A 20912-nucleotide genomic window follows, 5' to 3' on the forward strand; every position below is an offset into this window, starting at 1 on the left:
AAGGTTAGTCTGTCATTGTCAGAGTTTTATACTTGTGTTGCTCACAGTAAGTGTCAATATGCAACAGGTAGTACACTTGCTTCTGGTGCAGAAGGTTGTGGGTTCTATTATCATACCACATAGACTGATTGCTGCCACTGTAGTGAAGCATAAGGTGGGGGCTGCACTCCTGAGTGTGTTGTTCTTTGGAGGAGATGCCTGGTAACCATGACACTGTTGATTTGCTGGCCATTCCCTATTGCATATCATCAGAACCATTTTTTTTTAAATGTAACATGGGCAATTTATTCTTCAAGGGCAACAGATGCTGAATTTATAGATGAAGCACAGAAATGCAAAGTTGATTGCCAGCAGCAACCTCTTCATTAGTTACAGATCTCTTTAATGTGGAATTATACAGATGATGTTTACTTCTGCAGAGATTGTGCATATTGACTGATATTGGTGGATTATAAGGACAGCAATTTGAATGGTATTTTACTGTTGAAATATTCTGAAAAGGGTCATTGTGACATTATGGGTTCATACATTTTCCTTTACTGCTTACTAGAAAAATGTTCCAAAATACAAATTTAAAATGTACCTTAGAGTTTTTTTATTATTAAACAATGAATTTAAATTAATACAATTTGGAACGTGAGTCAAAGAGGACATGCATTTATGCGTGGTTCTAGAAATGTGTGCAGGGGACCAGTGGTTTGAAAACAGCCTAAATGTACACTTAATCCACCGCTGGCCAAGTGCATTTCAATTAATGTGATTTTCAAGGGCAGAGAGGTTTACTGTTGCTTATGCTATATCTATTTTCATTGTGAGGTTATTTTGTTTTGTTTAGAAAATGGCTGTCAGTGTTTGTGCTGCAAAATCTGAAATAACTTTAAATTAAATCTAAATACCTGTAATCATAATAGAAGGAAAGACGAAAATAATATGCGCATTGACAGATTTGAACAGTGTTTATGGTAACTGGGGAAAGACAGAGAGACAATTAATGGGACACTGAATAGCTGGCAGGTATCCATTACTCTGCCTAGGGCCCTGGCTTTAGTCCAGAGTATTTCCCCTAGCAATATGGGAAGGGGAGGGCTTGCAGCAACTTAACACAGTAAAGAATTTGCAATTCTGAATACACCTTTAGTGAATCTGGGGGCAGGCAAAACCAGCCTGAGACTCTCTGAAAAATGGAAACATCAACATTAAAAAAGTCACTTTGGCTGGAAGTGATAGAAAAACCCTTGTATTACTAGAACTACCCTGTTAAGTTAGTGAAAGTAGTCAGTACAGAAACTGAAACGGTATGAATCTGTAGTACATAATATGGAACCTTGACAGAGGATTCCAGCCATTAAGGGTAATGAAGGACATATGTGGAGATACACCCATAGGGATAAAGCCACTCACAGAATCAACAGAACTTGAGAGTCCTACATCTCCCTCTGGTGAATTAAAACATAGGCCTAGTCAGAAACAGGATGTTCAACAACCATCAATTAATGAGTCATAAATTACTGAGATAAAAGTAAAGGAATTGCCACAGTGAAAAGCAGAAGGCAGCCACTGGTATGAGTTGATTTTTGCTGAGAAAGAAATAAGAAAAGAAGAAACAGTTATACATGCTTTTGTAGATAAGAAGGCCGTACCTTCTACTTCATGTCAGTCTACTGATGAAACTGATCCTGATTTGGCAGACGTGGACATGAGCAATGAGAATTTTAAGAAGCACAGTGGGAGGAAAATACTTGAAGCAGTACCAGAGAAAATATACGAACAGAAAGAGAAATGTATGAATAAATTTGTGTTGTCTCATAGCCACCTTCTTAGTAGAAGAATGATTTGATGTATAAGGTAAACAAAGACAAAGAAAAAATATTACATCAGCTGTTGATTCCAAAACCTTTTAGAACACTGGTGATGAAAAATGACATGTAGCTTTATTTGTAAGGATACTTACAGATAGAAACCAAAGGTAAAATGTTGGAGCAATGAAAGACAATGAAAACATCTGGACAGCTTGCTCAATATGTCAAAAGATGGCACCACATCCTGGGTTCAGAGATCCACTGATATCTAGAGCAGATAGCCATGGGTCTTGTAGGTCAATTAGTAAATTCTAGTAATGGCTACCAAAGCAGTCTATCGGTTATTGACTATACCTCTAATCTTGAAGCAGCTCCCATGTTAAAAGCCAGTGATGACTCGATATCCAAAGAATTAATGTTACATTTCACCAGGGTAGTCTGTCCAATAGAAATGCTTATGCAGCAAAGAACCACATTTATGTGTATGTAATAGTCTATATTTCCAGTGTATTATGAACTTTAGTATACTGCCTTTGAAATGATGGATAATGGAATGCTTTAATAAAATTCCAAAATATATGTTAAAGACGTGAGACAAGATGGTAAGAACCAGAATGAGTTACTTCATTATAGTCGTTTTTTTAACTTGTATTTTATTTTATTTTTTTAGTACAGTAATGATAATGAAGGGAAGAAACAGTAACAAATTATGAACATTTACATTGTTCTGAATGCATTAACACAAAAACATTGAAAGTTTTAACATTAATACTGTCCATAACTCAAAAAAATAAATAAATAAATAAACACCACCTCCGAATGTAACATCAGACTCAAAGGCTAATACAAGTACATGTACACACGAAGCATTTTCACCCAACAGTTTTCCTGGGCTTCATCAGAGTAAAGCATTGTCCTCTAATAACCCATTTAAATACAATTAAGTCATGTGATCACACAATAGCCCCAACGAAATTTAAAAGCACATAATGCTTAAATAGATACTGTTTCAAAACATATAATGACTCTATCAGTAAAAAATTCTTCCAATGGAGAAATTTAAAATAAGGTGAGGGAAATACAATAAAACAGCTTATTCATGAATGAGTAGATCTTTCAAAAAACATCATATGTGTATATATATCACATGGTGTATAACAATAAAAGATTATTATAAACCTTACCACCCATGCCAACCATTCATAGTAGGCTTTATATTGTCAGAATAAATCTAAACCCTACAATTTCCCAGACCTTAATTTAAGAACACTAGTTAAGGAACAATTTTCATTTATACCTGGCCTGCTAGTAGCATTCAACCTTAACTGCCATTCGAATTCTGACTTCTCTAGGAATGCTTTTACATCCCAACCCCTTTGGGTAAGAGTAATACGATCGATGATAAAAAACATACATTTCCTAAAGTTCTCATAAACCAAGCTATGTGTAAATAGTTAATTTTCCTTCTTTTTTTGTGATGCCCCTTACATGTTCGGCTATTCTTTCCTTCAACTTCCTTGTAGTTTTACCTGCATAGAAAGACGAACATGAAGTACATGTAGCAATATACACCACCATTGTTGTATTGCAATTACAATGACCTGAGCATGACATACTGTGATTGTAACTGTCTGTCATCACATAAGGGCCATCACTGATGTACTTACAGTACCTGCACATATTACATTTCGACATTTTAGATCGATGCCTTTTACCTCTTTTAGCAGTAGTTTTCTCAAGGTACATTGTAATATTTCACTCCTTACTGTAAGTTATTTTCGGCCCTTGACCCACTACCTTTTTTATATCTCCATCAAAAATCAAATCCCAGTTTTTACTCAAAATTTCTCTAAGGTGTTGGGTCTCTTGATTAGGTTTCTTTCATATTGTATTCCTGTTTTCAAACTTATAGATGTCCCTATTACAGTGGTAAGCATCGGGGTAAATCTGTCTTATAGTTTTTTCAGGACCTCATTCCTAATTTTTAACAACATTGTAATAGGATACCCTCTCTCTAAACATTCTTATCAGTTTGTGTATTTGTGTATTTCATTTTCAAAGTTTACATTATCACTTATTAATTTGGAGATTCTCTCCATTTGTCCCTTGATGAGACTTTTTTTGGTGTGGAGGGTGACAACTATTTAAGTGCAGTAAAAAATTTGAATAGGTGTCCTTCCTATAAATAGTATAGTCGACTCAATTTTACCAGTAACTTCATTTTTGTAAAGGGAAATATCCAAGAAATTGATTGATCTATTTTCCAAGTGAATTTCAGAAATGCAGTGGTTGTGTTCAAATATTGAATGAAAGTAATAATTTCATCATCACTACCCTTACAAAGAAGTAGTATATCTTCCAGGAGTGTAAACCATGCAATGACTCTGTCCATAAATACAGACGTAAATACATATCTGTTCTTCCATTCAGATAGGACCGAATTAGCATAAATGGGTGCACATTTAGCTCTCATTATTACTCCCGTCGTTTGATGGAAGTATTCTCCTTCAAAATAAAGGAAGTTATTGTGTAACACCACTTCAATGAGTTCTGTTAATAAGTTTCGCTTAACATTGTGCATGCCGTCAACATTAATTAAAGCATCTCCAAATAATTCTACTCCCTCTTGGTGTGGGATCACTGAAAACAGATTAATAACATCTATAGTGACAAATGAATATTCAACATCAATAGTCAAGTCTCTCAAGGCTTCCAAGCAGTGCCGATAGTCTCTCAGTATTTTTTTTGTATTGTACTGCTTTCTTGCAATGGAAGTCAGTGTACACAACAATAAGCTCAGTCTTGGAATTCATTGCTGCAACAATCGGACGTAGTGGGGGGGTTGTTTAAGTTTTTCTGGATTTTGGGTATGCCAGAAATAACTGGAATGACCAGGTTTTCATTAATCAAAAATGCATAGTCTCTTTCGTCAATAACCCCTTGCGTTAGTAGGTCATATAAATACCAGTCTATTTTTGCGTAAGCGCTATTAATCTCATTAAGGGTTGGTTGCTCTCTCATATTTTCCAAATAGGATATCCCACACAGCAGGTAATTCAGTTGTTTATCCAGAGTTTTTGAATCTATATGAAACCTTCTTAGGTGAATCCAAAGAAAATTATTTAGCTCCTGTGAGGAAATAGCTTTCTGGGATTTATATTTTCAAGCACACAGAGTCTAAAAGACCTGCTCTGTGTGAGTGACTTCCTTAGGTATAAGCCTGCCCTGATTTCAAAAGCCTTCCTGTCAATGTAAGTAACTTACTCTGTTTTAAGGCCTATCTGGGGTCTGTGGAAGGAGTGAGAGGTTGGTATAATGGTTAAGGTATTTATCTTATAGACATAAGGTGCAGGGTTTGATTCTCACATGGGGTAATTGTCTAGGCTTAAATGGCCTACAAGGGTAGTTAGCCTAGTACTATTCAATAAATCTGTAAACCAGGCTGACACCGGGGGCCAAATTCCAGAAGTCTTGCTCTTGATGTAAGTGTCTTCCAGCCTTGCTAGATAATCCATGTGCCATAACCACTCTGTACCAATTCAATGGAGATCACCTGCAAGGACATATTAAACATTCCCTTCTTCCCACCCACAGTTAATAGTCTACATAAATGTTTAAATATTTACTCCTGAATCTGTGTGTATCCTTGATTTTCAAATTTGTCTCCTGCAAACATACTGTATGTGGGTGTACCCTCCTAAATTCTGAATGATTATTGCCCTTCAAATGGAATGAATAGTGGTCCCCTTATTCCATGAAAAGATCATGATGGAATTCATTAAATTTAGTTCCACCAAAAAATTATGAAGGCTCCCAATCAAAATGTTTACCTTTAAAATGATGAGTGCAGTCATGCCAAAATGCAAAAGAAGAATGAATCTTGAACATTAGCATTCTCCTTTAAACTTATTTTTTTCACAGGGACAGGCCCTCCAGCACCCCCCACACCACCAAATTTATATATATACTAACTCTGAGAACACCATACCTTGGGGAAAGTGGAATATTCTGAGAAAGGACTATCTTGGACTTAGTAAGTCCGTTTTTTCAGCCATTTAGTCTCCATGTTTTGGGACTCACTCTAGCAGGTCCAGGCATTACAAATGGTAACTGTGATGAAAGCTCTTATTTGGCTTTCCTCCCTAACCCAATTCAAGTGCAACTTGGACAACTGGATGGGAAACTGGAAATTCATCCCTGGTTTGGCACCTATGTCTGTAATGGACAGAGGTAACCTGTAAATGGTTTACCTCCCAGGCCCATGCTTACACTTATCAAGGGTACCAGAACTTGTCAGAGATTTGGGATGCATGGCTAGGCTTAAAAAGGCCCTTCTGATCATTAGTCTAGTAAACACCTATGAACATGTGAACCTATGGATCAGTCTGAGGGCTCCCTTTTATCCCCTCCCCCCAAAAATCTACAGTGAGCCCTGGGCTAGAATAAGAAGAAACTTCCTTGGGTGGCATCAACCACATCACCATGTTCTTTTTGCTGTAAGAGTGGTGCCCCAAAGTCTCAACATAATTTACTCCATTCCAGTTACTTTATGGTTATTGTATGCTAGGCATCCCTGAGGCTTGTTGACATAAAGGAGATTTGGGTGAATGTGAATATCCTGTTTAAAAATGTAATAGACTGTACAAACGTGCAAGATGAGATAAAATCTATTATGCCAATAGTAAGATAACATATGGGGGGGTACAAGATATGCAACAGATGGTGTATAATAAGAAAGAAAGGCTCGCAGAGTTTAAATAGGATAATTCAATAAGTGAAGAAGTGAAAAAAGAATGGTTTTACTAGGAGTTACTGAGCGGCACCAGAGCAAACAGAACAGTTCACTTGTGTTGGTCCTGTAGATGGATTGCTCCATAAGATTCTGCAATGATTTCTAAAAACTGATTGCCTTATCTAGATTTGATACCCAGAGGTGAATGAAGCTACAAAGATGACAGTCAAAGCAAGTTTTTTCACCACCTTAGATTGAACTAAGTGGTCCCGACAGATTTTTCTCAACCCTGAAACCAAAAGACAGCAATGTTAAGTTGTCAATCTCGCCTTCATTCTTGCTTGATGGGTTCGGAGCCGATCCCTCGGCTCCGACTCGGCACTTGCTTTAGCTCGAGAACTCCTTTTACCAGCTCGAGGCAGCCCCATATCCCATGATGCAAGGCAGGAAGTACCCAGATCTCGTTTGCCGCTTCGCTTGGGAGGTCTTCTCTTTACCAGCTCCTGGTAAGTAGTTCACATTTGTGATATTTAAGCCCCTTTTTTTAGTTAAAACTAATTTTTGATAGTTTAATTTTAATTTTAACCTTTTTCTGACAGAAATCCCTGTCTCTTTTAATTTTTAGTCAGTCAATTTTCCCTATCCCTTCCCCCCCCTGTTAGGGTGTGTGTGTTGGTGTTTTTTACTAAATACCTCTTGGTATTAGTTTAATTTAATTTGACTGGTGTGTGTGTGTGTTGTGTTTTAGGCACCATGTCTAAGGAGAGGGTTTCAGGTTTTAAGAAGTGTGACTCGTGCCGTCAGAAGATGTCTCTGACAGACGGTCACACTTCTTGCCTGTACTGTTTGGGCCCTCTTCACCTGCAGGACTCCTGTGCTATTTGTCACTCCTTCAGCCAGAGAGTCCTGCAGGAGAGATAATAAGTTGATTCTCAGGGGTCTTCTTAAGCCGGAGGGCTCTCCGGCTAAGTCGGCTCCACAAAATCAACCAAAACTGCCAAGGCCCAGGCTTCTGTTTCTAAGCCTGCGGCCTCGGCTCCGACTCGTATAGAGTCGAGATCGGCACCGCTGGAGCCGATTCTGGATCCACAAAGCTTTCGGCGCCGATGGCTATCGGTGCCGAATCTGCTTTGACCACTGTGGTGTCGGCTCCTATCGGCTCCGACACCCACGTGTACGGCATCGGTGTCGGCTCGATCGGCTCCGACACCCATGTGGCACAGGCATCGGTGTCGGCTCCGATCGGCTCCGACACCGTTACCTTGGTAGCTGTATCGGCTCCGGCTGGAGCCGATACATCGAGACGTTCTGCCGGCTCCGAGAAATCGGTGCCGACAGGATCAGTAGTATCGGCTCCGATGGCCCATTCCAGGAAGAGGTCGAGGTCTCCTTCCTTGGAGCCGATACTTTCGGCTCCGGCTTCGCCTCTTCTATCGGAGCGGAGCCATCGGAGCCGATCTTCAAGGTCATCCAGGTTGTCAGATCATGACCTAGAGAGAGTGGTCAGTAGATTGCTCGTCACAGGTACTGGCCCAAATGCTACACAGTCCGTCTCAGCAGACGACTGTTGGTCCACACCCCGTTACTGTTCCTCCTTCGACTCTACCCCAGAGTTTGGAGTTGGAGTCTTCGGGCATGGTTACTGCTACGGCTGGAGGACGGATACCTCCTTCTGTCCCTTCAGCCCCTACTCTTATCTCCTCTTCCTTAGAGGGATTCGGTGGTCGGGCTTCCATGGTCTCCTCCGAGGGGGTGAGTGGCATCGGACCCTTGTCCGAGCCCGCTCTTCCCCTTGGAGCCTCGGCCTTGGTGAGCTCGGCTCCGACATCTGCCTCGGAGACTTCCTTTTCAGTGGCCCCTGGGTTCCTAGCTCTTGGAGCGGGTTCTCTCGGACCTGCCTGGGAGGGAGCATTCGAGGTGAGGAAGAGTGTACTGGCCACTGGTATCAGTCAGCAGTCTCTTCCGGTAGCTCCTGCCTCTATTGTACCTGTTGACAGCTCTGCCACTTCTCTTGCTACAGGACCCAGAGATCCTCCGCCTCAGGTTTCCCCATTGGGAATTTCCCGCTCTTCCCTGGATTCTCCTGATGTTTCGGGAGATCCTCCTAGGAAGAGGACTTGTAAGAGGAAGCATGTAGACTCTCCTGAGTCTGTCACTTCGGATACTGACTTTGATGAGTCAGAGGGATCCCTAGATCCCCTCTGAGGATGTCTCCTTCTCAGACATCCTAGAACTTCTGAAACAGAGGGAAACTGGCCCACCAACAATCCCTCTGAGGATGAGTCAGTATACCTAGAGGCATTTGGATCTCGGCCCTCCACCTCCTGGGTGTCTCCGCCTTTCGACCCCCTTATGCAGGTTATTGCACGAAAGGCGTGGACAGCTCCTGACTCTGTAGAGCCAGTCCCTAGGAGGCCTTCTAAATTTATCACTGCCCCTAGTGACAAACAATTCCTTACCAAAGGTGTCCCCGCTGATGCCATGGTGGTGGCTGCGGCCACCAAAAAGGAACTTGCAGATCCTTCCGTGCCCGTCCATCCTCCTAATAAGGACTCTAGGACCATGGATAGGTACGGCAAGCGGATGTTTTCCTCAGCGACCTTTGCTATGCGTTCGCTGAATTATCTTTGTCACTTCACCAGACTCCAGAGAGATATCCTGAAGGAGCTGGGAGAAGTAGTTCAGGATCCTACAGCTGCAGGGGCCCAAGAAAAGATTGCTTCGCAGCTAGGAACCCTCAATTCCATTGCTAACTCCTCCATGCGGCTAATATCTTATGCTGCGGATGGAGCGAGTAGAGCTGCAGGCACAGGTGTGGCTCTTAGACGCCAAGCCTGGATGCGGCTATGTGATTTTGCGGATCCCTTTAAGGCGTCCTTCACAAATTCTCCCTTTGATGGGTCAGCTTTGTTTGGCCCTCAGGTGAAGGAGACCTTGACCAGGTGTGAGCAGGACGGCAAGACTCTTTCTGCTGTTGGAGTCCATTTTTCCACCCCTTCTAGGCCTTATCCCAAAGGACAGAAGGGTGGGAAGATGTGGTTCCGTAAATCCCAAGGAGTCACGCCGGATTCACGTGGTCAGTTTACCCCTAGAGGCAGAGGGGGTAACAACAACAGACGCCGCTCTAGAGGCAGAGGGGGTCCGAAGAACCAGGGCAACAGGGAGTCTCTTCCTGAGAAGCCCTTTCAGCATCCCTGAGGTGTTGCCCGGCTGTCCCTCCTTGGAGGCAGTCGGGGGAAGATTATCACTGTACCCAGAAGCCTGGCATTCCCTCACTCAAGACAGATGGGTACAGTCGATCATATCCAAGGGTTACATAATTCCTTTCGAGGAAAGTCCCTTCCCCTCAAGTTCCCTTCCAGATGTACCACCCGGTCTAAGGGGCATTGCAGAGTTAGAAATCGCAAAACTACTGCAAAAAAGAGCCATTCAGCCAGTTACAATAGACCATTCAGAGCCCGGAATCTACTCAAGGTTCTTTTTGGTCCCCAAAAAGACGGGAGACTGGAGACCAATATTGGATCTCAGCAGACTCAACAAGTCTGTGAGGAAGACAAGATTACGAATGGTCACTCTTCAGTCAATTCTGCCCTTCTTACAGAAGGACAACTGGATGTGCTCAATAGATCTTCAGGATGCGTACTATCACATCAAAATTCACAGACGCTCCAGGAGATTTCTCCGCTCGGCTGGGGTCCAGTCATTTCCAGTTCAGAGCCCTGCCCTTTGGTCTCACTACAGCCCCCAGAGTGTTCACCAAATGCATGGCAGTGGTCACGGCTCACCTGAGACGTCAAGGATTCCAGGTGTTTCCGTATCTCGACGACTGGCTCCTGTCAGCCACCACCAGGCATCAGCTTATACAAGCCAGGGATTACACAATAGACCTTTGTTCTCATTTGGGCATCTCAGTCAACTTGGAGAAGTCATCCTTATCGCCCTGCCAGTCTATTACCTTCATAGGCGCAAACTTAAACACTGTTCGGATGTCAGCTACCCTTACAGAACAAAGAGTTTCAGACATTCAGACTCATGTCAGGATCATTCTGGCCAGCAAGAAGGTACAGGCCAGAATGGTTCTAAAGGTATTAGGTCTCATGGCTGCGGCCATTACTCTTCTTCCCTGGCTCGATTCTACATGCGCCTCCTTCAGTGGATGCTGTTCACACAGTGGTCATACCAGCAACTCCCAATGCGTCACCAGATTCTGGTGACACAAACATGCAAAGAACATCTTGCTTGGTGGATCACATCGTCTCAGGTTCACCAAGGCAGGTGCTTTGTACCTCCGTCCCCGATAGCCACTGTCACCACGGATGCCTCCCTGATCGGGTGGAGGTCATTATCAGGGCAGAATGGTTCATGGGACGTGGCAACCGTTCGAGTACCATCTGCACATAAATGTCCTGGAGATGAGAGCAGTGCTTTTAACGTTGCAAGCCCTCAACGACTTTCTTCCCGTAGGGACAATTGCAGTCCTCACAGACAACATGTCTGTAGTTTGGTATATCAACAAACAGGGCGGAACCAAGTCCTACCCCTTGTGTCGAGAAGCGCTCAGACTATGGCAATGGGCGATCTCCTCTCATCGGTTTCTGGTAGCAACGCATATCCCTGGGAAAACCAACATTATAGCGGACAGATTGAGCAGAGCTATTCTCATGCCTCACGAGTGGTCTCTCAAGCAATCCATAGCGGAAGAGATTTTTCTGGAATGGGGTCGTCCATGTTGCGATCTTTTGCTACTCCCCAAAACAGCAAATGTCCAGACTTCTTCAGCCTCTTCCCTCTATCAGGCCATCCCCCAGAGACGCTCTGACCCAGGATTGGCCCCAGGGACTTCTTTATGCCTTCCTCCATTTCCTCTGATCCCTCAGGTGATCCAGAAAGCTACCGCTTTGAGAGCCAAATTGATTCTCATTGCCCCTTACTGGCCTCGACAAGTTTGGTTCCCGTTCCTCCATCGTCACCTTTTGGTGCAGCCGTGGCATCTGGACCCAGTGCCAGATCTACTGATTCACCAATCCGGTCAGCTGCACCGGTCAATCCCTTCTCTCAACCTCACAGCATGGTTGCTCCACTTCCTTCCTTAGCCAGGCTTCCTTTGATCTCTAACCCAGTTAGAGATATCATAGTAACTTCACTAAAATCCTCTACCAGGAGGATTTACACAAGCAAATGGAACGTTTCTCTTATTGGGCTAAGGCCCAAAATATTGATCCTTTTACTGCCCCTGTTCAGGCAGTTCTGGACTTCTTAGCAGAGATTTTTCATGCAGGCTCCTCTTCTTCAACAGTCAGAGTTCAGTTGGCTGCTATTTCTAATTTTCATGTCGGGATAGCAGATCATAATATTATGTCCCATAGGCTCTGCAGGGCCTTCTTGAAAGGAATTTTCCTACTAAAGCCTCCAATCAGGAATCCTCCTCCTCAGTGGGATCTAAATTTAGTGCTGACATCCTTGATTCTTCCCCTTCGAGCCAGCTGTTTCTTGTTCCCTGAAATATCTTTCTTGGAAAACGTTATTCCTAGTGGCTATTACATCTGCCAGGAGGGTGTCTGAACTTCATGCTCTTTCAGTTCGACCCCCTATTTGATTTTCACAAAGACAGAGTATCCTTGAGAACTAATCCATCCTTTTACCCAAGGTCGCTTCAAAAACAATCTGAATCAATCCATTGATCTCCCGTATTTTTCCTAACTATTCAGATAGAGCTGAACAAAAGCTACATTATCTTGACGTCCACCGTCAGCTCAGATATTATTTGGACAGAACAAAAATTTAGAAAATCTGATCAACTTTTTGTTTCCTATGCGGATAATAAAAAGGCCTACCTGTTTCTAAAGTGACTTTGTCCAGATGGCTTTCTTCGGTCATCACTGAAATTTATACGATCAGGGGAAAACAGCTGTGCTCAAAACCTAAAGCACATTCAACTAGGAGTTTAGCTACTTCTACAGCTTTTCAAGCTAGACTGCCTTTGGACACTATTTGTGCAGCGGCCACTTGGGCCACTCCTCACACTTTTGTTTCCCATTACAAATTGGACTTGGCCTCCAGGGACATAGCCAGTTTTGGCTCTACAGTCCTCAAGAGTTTGTTCCATTGAGCCACCCAGGATAGAGGTGCTAGGACCGGTCCCATCAAGCAAGAATGAAGGCGAGATTGACAACTTAACATTAAGAAGTTATGTACCTACCATAACGTTCCATGTTAGTTGTCTTCTCGCCTTCTTTCTTGACCCTCCCTCCTTCCCCTGGCCTGGACAGACCTTGTATAAGAAACTATTATGCTAAAGACCATTCAGACCTGGTCCTTTTTCCATCTGTAAGTTTCTTCTTCCTTTGGGAAGTATTTTATGCTTGGTGTTATTGCCCTTTTGTCAACAAACGAGATCTGGGTACTTCCTGCCTTGCATCATGGGATATGGGGCTGCCTCGAGCTGGTAAAAGGAGTTCTCGAGCTAAAGCAAGTGCCGAGTCGGAGCCGAGGGATCGGCTCCGAACCCATCAAGCAAGAAAGAAGGCGAGAGAAGACAACTAACATGGAACGTTATGGTAGGTACATAACTTCTTATTCTCAACCGTTCAACGTTTTTTTCATTATAAATCTTATCCTTTGGCCTTCATGGATCTCCTAACAATTTTCAAAAGTTTATGGATAAAGTTTTGAAACCTCACACTAGTACACAGAAATGTATTATGATGCAATTTGTTTAGAGGATTGGGTGTCATATTTATTAAAAATACAAGACACCTTGTTTTTTTAGGACAGACAGGACTTGCAGTCAGTGCTGCTTAAAGTAAGTTTTGTATGACAGAAGCCAAATACTGAGTATGTGATTTGGGGAAGGGTCAGTAGACCCTAAGCAAACCATATGTTCAGGCTGTATGGCTATTCTGATGCTCCAGTATCATGGCCTGAGTCTTCTCACTTTCTAATGTTGTATTTTGGACAGGCCCATGACCAGGTATCAGGCCCTAAACTGCATAACTCTTGGACAGGCCCTTGACTAGGTATCAGGCCCTAAACTGCATAACTCTTGGACAGGCCCATGACTAGGTATCAGGCCCTAAACTGCATAACTCTTGGACAGGCCCTTGACCAGGTATCAGGCCCTAAACTGCATAACTCTTGGACAGGCCCATGACTAGGTATCAGGCCCTAAACTGCATAACTCTTGGACAGGCCCTTGACCAGGTATCAGGCCCTAAACTGCATAACTCTTGGACAGGCCCTTGACTGCGCGTCCAACACCACCTGTATAACTCACTTGGATTGGTCCATGACTGGGTGTCAAGCCTTACCTGTATAATTATCTTGGACAGGCCTTTGACTGGGTGTCAGACCCCATATGTAGAACTCTTGGACAGGTCCTTACCTTAGTATCAGGCTCCCATTGTATAGCTCCTATACACTTTTCTTCCACCTGAATCCAGCAGTAATCCCTCTATAGTGAGAAGCAACTACCTCTATTGTTTCCAGCTTTCATTCCTTTTTATGTAAGAGCACTTCTCCTCCTCCTTGGGTTACTTTATCAACTGTAAGCCACCTCATTACATAACAGAGCTGCCAACTCTTTCTGACGCCACCTGTGGACCATTTTACTATCCCCACAAAAATACCCTTTCCCCAATGAACAAGTTCCCCAAAACATAAAAACTACCAAAGCTTACGCAACAGCCCACACCCTACAAAATTAAGATGATTTCCTTTTTAAGATCATTCAAAGTCAAAAACATTAAAAAAAAAAAAAAAGCACTAACATCAGACATACCTTGCCTGGATAGTGGAAGTGTTAATGAAAAGTTTTTTTGGAAGGTATTGTGTAGCTTTGGGGTGAGGGCTAGGGACAGGATTAGGGTTAGCACACATGAATAAGGATAAACAGGGAGGCCCACAAAAGTATACAAAGATATGTGCTGATGTTCATTTTCTTTTTATTTAGACCTCAGAACTGAGACGGATGCTAATTTTGGTTGTGGTAAACCTTTACGTGGAGCTACATCAAAAGTAATTTGATAGTGTTAGGTAAAATTGAGTGGAGAAAGATGAAATAAGTGCTAAAGCTCTTCTGTACAAGTTTGCTGTTAGTGGAGGAACCTGTTTGAGTCATATATCACATTAAAATATTATAACATACCACCAATTAATATGTGATGCCTGTGACCTGGCTCAGCAATCAAGGAGCCTCAATCCTCACCACTAACACCAGTGAGGGACATCTCATATAGGAGGAAAAGATAACAAATACAGAAAATAAACTGCAATTTCCCTTAAGAGCACACAGAGATCACAGTCAGTCCAGGGGTGGCTGCTCCCTTGCTCTCCAGGTCCCCAATAAGACTCCCCACTGGCACAGCTATAGGGTCCAGATCTCAGCCTAGTGGGCAAGCTAAAACCTCCAACACCCTCTCTGTCCAACCAGTGCTTTGTGTCCCTGCCCAAGTAGCTCACACACACACACACTTTGAGAAGAGTTTATACAACCACACAGACACTCCTGGGGAAGGCTGGCACAGGTTCTCCAGCTGTACCCCTTCTTCCCAGACTATATGGTAGTACTAACTGCCACCATCCACCAATATTTATCAGCTACTCAAAGGCCCTTCAAAGGGTGTCCAATTATTACTGTGCAATATTATTACCCAATTGGTAGTATTTGCCCAGGCCTAAAGCTTTAGCGTTGTGCCCTCACAGCAAGAGGTTCTCCTGTTCGATTCTTGGCTGGAGCGCTTTCTGTGTGGAGTCTGCATGTCCTCCCTGCGGTCGAGTGATGCTAAAGACATGCAGGTAGGTGCAAGCATGAATGGGTGTGCCTTCTTTGAAGGTTGGGCATCGGGCTGGCAACTCGGCACTGTAAAAATCTACTGCCAATCATTAGCAGACCAGAGTTCTGCTGTGGCGACCACTAACCACGAAAAGCCGAAAGAAGACTAAAGCTGTTGCTGTGGATTGAGAAATACTGCAATCTCAATTGCAACCAAGCCAGCACTATTTACATTGTGTGTGCGCAATGAGCCACAATGCTTATTATCTATGCATGTGGCCAGATCGTTATGGCAACAAGATACTGCTCATCACAACTGTAGCACAGACGCACAGCCAGATTGTGATAGATCACCTTGCAGGCAGATTACATTAAGAACAGTTGAGGTAAACATTGTATGTTTGTTTTATTTATTTGCAGTTTGTTAACTGGGAAAGTCCATTGGGCCAAGATGAGCCCTTTTTCAATGGAGGCCCGGGGAGAAAAGCTCCACAATGAATATGAAGAAGAATCAGCAAGAAATAGTAATAAAAAATCAATACAGTAATAGTTTGATTTTATATACAAAAAAGGAGATATACAAGAGATTAATGTACAAAGCAGATAAGCAGCAGTCAAAATATGAATACAATAAAAGTCATTGTTACATCAGTGGTAAAAAAGATATACTAGAGGTAATGCAAGAAGCAAATACGCAGATAAGCAGTAGTCAAAATATGATACAGTAAAAGCCATTGTTACATCAGGAGTATAGAAACCTGAAAAAATACAGTAGTGAAAACATATTATGATTCAACAAAGGTCCTGGTTACATCAGTAGTGTAGACCCTAACGAGGGGAGTGTACTTAATATAAAGTACAAGAGGCAGGTTACATAACTGAGATAGGGAAGGCAGTAGCAGAAGGTGTAGTAGGAGGAAGAGTTAGGATGGGTGACAGCAGGAGCATTCTCAGGTAGAGGAGAGATGGGAATGGAGCAATGCCTTAAAGGAGGACAGATTCTGTGTAATATGGATGTGAGGAGGAAGTGAGTTCCATTTATGTGCGAGGGAGAAGGATAAAAGAAGTTACCCAGGGGTGCATGATGGGTTATGCACATCAAGGAGATTTTGTTTTTTAGATCTGAGGATTCAGTGAGGAAGATGCATAGTGAAGATGGAGGAAAGTGAGGGGCATTGAGAAGGGTTGAAAATAAGCTTGTGGGCAGTGGTGAGTTGGATGAAGGATAGATAGTGTGCTCTAGCCAGTGTAAGGAGCCACAGTGGTGGAAAGAGTATTTTGATCTGGTAGCAAATTTGGCAATTTTATTGTAACAGGATGCTAGTTTAGCTTTGAGAGTTGCTTGCAGATTGGTAAGGGGAGGAGCACCACACATAAGGGATTGGAGGAGGTAAGTGGTAGAGAGGGTAAGCCTAGCTGAGGGTGTAAGGTAGCAGTTGTGGTGGTAGAGCATTCCTAGTTTTTGGTGTGTTTTCTTAATGTTGGTTTGGAGGTGAAGGTCAAATTTTAACTGTTCACCGATAAGAATGCCTAAAAGCTTAGTCTGGGAGACTATTTCAAGGGGAGTTTTATTTTGGCTAACTATAGTGAAGGTGTTTGCATCTATTTTGGTATTTTTAGAAGGGGTAAAGACCATGATTTTGGTTTTGGATGCATTAAGAGCTAAATGATTATTTTGGATCCATGTCTCAGTGCTATTGAATGTGGATTATGTTAGTTGTATAAGCTTAGGAAGGGATTCTGCAGACCAAATAATAGTTGAGTTGTCAGTGTATTGTACTAGTTTGGCACTGGTGGAAGTTGTTAATGAAGATATTGAATAAAAGTGGACCCAGGATGGATCCCTGGAGGACACCAGTCTGAGTGTTAAGGTAGGGGGAGATGGAATTATTCAAAATGACGGCTTGCTGTTGATTTGAAAGGTAACTGGAAAACCAATTCAGAGAGGAGGGAGAGAATTGAACCTGGGAGAGCTTAGAACGAAGTAGGCTGTAGGATATTGTATCAAAGGCCTTAGAAAGGTCTAAGAGGAGAGCAGATACGATATTACCAGAATCATGGGGGTGGTTGATATTTCTGAGAAAGGATAGTAAGGCTGAGGTGGTGCTGTGTCTCAGTCTAAAACCATGTTGTGATGGTGTAAGTAAGTGGTTATCAAGTAGGTAGTGTAGAAGCTGAAGGTGAATACATTTTTATAGAATTTTTGAGAGAGGGGAGAAGATGATAATGGGATTGAAATTGGAGATTTCAGTGTTACCTCCTTTGTGTAGGGAAATGATAAAGGTTTTTTTCCAGAGGAGAGGGGTACATAAGATTCGTCTATAAAACTGTTTATTAGTAAACTAATGGGGGGTGTGATACCATCTACAGCTAGCTTAAGGAAGTTAGAAGGAAGGTTATCAGGGGTGTTGGAACATGGTTTTAGTTTTTGGAGGAGTTTTTTCTTATTGTGGAAACTGGGATGTTTTTTGGATGGGAGGTAAGGGGCTAGAGGGTGAGTTGTGGGTAATAGGAGTGGAAGGATTGATGGAGTTTAGAGGGAAAGATGTGGTGAGTTAGGCAATAGAGTCTATGAAGAATGAGTACACTTTGGAGGCTAAAATGTGGTCAGGGCAGGTATTATTTTTCCGTCCAGGATTGAGGAGGGAAGGGATTCTATTCCAGAACCTTTTGGGATATATATATATATATATATATATATATATATATATATATATATATATATATATATATATCTATATATCCCAAAAGGTTCTGGAATAGAATCCCTTCCCTCCTCAATCCTGGCCGGAAGTGTAACTAAACACACACTCCAGCAATCCTTCCACTCCTATTACCCACAACTCACCCTCTACCCCCCACCTCCCATCTTTCATAGTTGTCATGAGTCTGTGTGCACAGATGGGACAACATTGTTGACAATGTTGTTGTAATGTATAGCCACACACACACACACACGTGACTGTTACACTAGTGGCTGAAAAACACTGGAAACATGAGCCACAAAGAATCATAGAAAATTAAGAAGTTTATATCACATGCGATCACCCAATACTGACAGTTCAAAAGATAGATGCTAGAAAACCAGATATAGTGGTCCAAGAAACGAAGACAAAAGTAACATTGATCATTGAAATTGCCACAGCCAGTGACTACAGTGTCTTGTGTACAGAGAGACACAAAGTCATAAAATACCTGGATCTGCAGGCAGAAATGAGAGCCATGTGGAAGAAAGATACCCAGACAGTTCCAATAGTAGTAAGAGCAACTGGTCTTATAAAAAATAATTTACAATTGCATTTAGATATGTTACCAGTTCATGTAACACCGTACAAATTGCAGGAGGAGTCATTACTGGGCACATTACGGGTGCTGCAAAGAGTACTTTTGGCTGACATCAAAGAATGAAACAATACTAATTTCATGAACTTTAATCATACTTTGACTTAGGAATGGGGTCCATTCCCGTCATGGTATTAGAAACCAAAAGACTTGGAGAAATTAAAAAACACACACACACACACACACACATACATACATACATATATATATATATATATATATATATATATATACACACACACACACACACACATATTACATATACATACTGAGAAATGTTCCATGAAAGGGAAAATGTCATGAATGGCTAAAGGTGGAGTAGAGGTTTTACTACAGAGATGGACAGAAGAGTGCAAAGGCAGTTGTCCACCAAAGCAGGGTAGCAAAGAACAAATGGAGAAAGTGGTATGATAATAGCTGAATGCAGAATAATGCCAAACCTAGACAGGAGAGGTGGGATATAATAAAGTAGAATTCTATACCAATCTGCAGCAGTACTGACATCATCAGTGTGCGCAGTGGACCTGCACAGTAATGTGAAAGAATCAAAAAAGGAAAATATGATACTGTCCGGAGAGTCCATTAATCGATTCAGTCCACCTGCAAATATATCCTTAGATCCCTTGCAATGTGACCCACTGAAGCAGTCAAACTAAAAGGGATTTTAAAACACACACACATCTTCATAGGTTGGTACTAGGCTATCAGCCCTAGGGCCTATACAAGCCTAGCCATAACAATTCCCTGGATATTTCTTCCCACACTATTTACTTCCCTGGACCCCTGTCTAGCAGGGCGACTGACGTGATCCCCGGGGTGAATTACCTTTCTCCCATCCAATTGTCAAGGTTCCTTTTGAAGAGGGCTAAAGAGGCACTCTGCTTGACATCTATGGGCAATCTATTCCAGAGTCTGGGGAGTCTATGGGTCAGGAACCTATCCCTCAAGGATGTTTTGTTTATTGTGATGAAAAGGTTTAGATCCCTGGAGCATGTGGCTCTGAGGGATTGGGATTTCTTTAAGTGTAGCATGTCCAACAGCTCTGGGTTTGACATGGCCTTGTATGTTAAGCAGAGATCGCCTCTGAGTAGATGATATGTGACATCTCAGGGAAATGTAGCACATTTGCAGACTGATAGAAAGAAAGAAAAGGTAATATTCATGGGATCTGAACCCATGCTTTTCCTGGTGATATTCTCCATACCAGTGTATTAACAAGGGGAGCCATATAAGCAGAAGGCTAAAAAATGGATAATAAAACATATATATATCAGTAAAATGTAAAACATAGGTTCATAGGTAGGTACTAGGCTATCGGCCCAAGGGCCTACATAAGTCTAGCCAACAAGGTTCCCTGGTTTACGCCACCCAAGAAAGTTATTTTCCTGTGCCACTGTTGAGCAGAGACACAGAAGTGATCCCTGTGGTGTATTTCCTATTTCCCATCTACTCCAAGTTTTTCTTGAAGAATGCTAATGAAGAACTTTGCTTGACATAGATGGGTAGCCTGTTCCAGAGTATGGGAAGTCTCTGGGACAGGAGTCTATCCCTCCAGCATGTCCTGTTTATTGTGGTGACAAGGTTTAGGTCTCTAGAGCATGTAGCTCTGAGGGATTGGGATTTCTTTAGGTGTAGCATGTCCAACAGCTCTGGGTTTAACATAGCTTTATATGTTAGGCAGAGATCATCTCGGAGTAGGCGATATGCTACAGAGTAAAGCTGGAGTTTTTTGAGGCCAGTAATCCTCTTTGTGAGGTACTTCTGTAGCCTTTCCAGCTGCTGCAGATGTCTTGTGAGGTACATTCCAAAAGGGGCATTGTACTCTATAATGGGTCTAATGAGTGTCGAGCAGAGGGGAACAATGACCTCTTTTTTGATGGATGAGCACCCTTTTATGGTGAGGTGTGCCACATAGAAGAACTTCCTGACTACTGTGGCGATGTGACTATCAAAGGAGAGACTACTATCCACCTGTGTCCCAAGGTCTCTTATCACACATTTGTTAAGTAGATTGCTGCCTATTTGGTAGTTCATGGGTACAGAGTTTTTACCAAAGGGGATGACACTGCACTTTTTGGCATTGAGCTTGAGGCCATGGCTCTGACACCAGGCATCTGTCTCGGTGAGGCCCTTCTGTGGAATGTCCACATCATTTGGGGACTTAACTATGGCTCTTAGTTTGCAGTCATCTGCGAACTTCATTAGCCAGAGGCCTTCTGTGTTAGCCTGTACTTCAGAGAAGTACATACCAAACAGGAGAGGTCCCAGG

Source organism: Protopterus annectens, chromosome 6.part0, assembly GCF_019279795.1.
Source record: "Protopterus annectens isolate FY-2018-M chromosome 6.part0, PAN1.0, whole genome shotgun sequence".
Classification (NCBI taxonomy): domain Eukaryota; kingdom Metazoa; phylum Chordata; order Ceratodontiformes; family Protopteridae; genus Protopterus; species Protopterus annectens.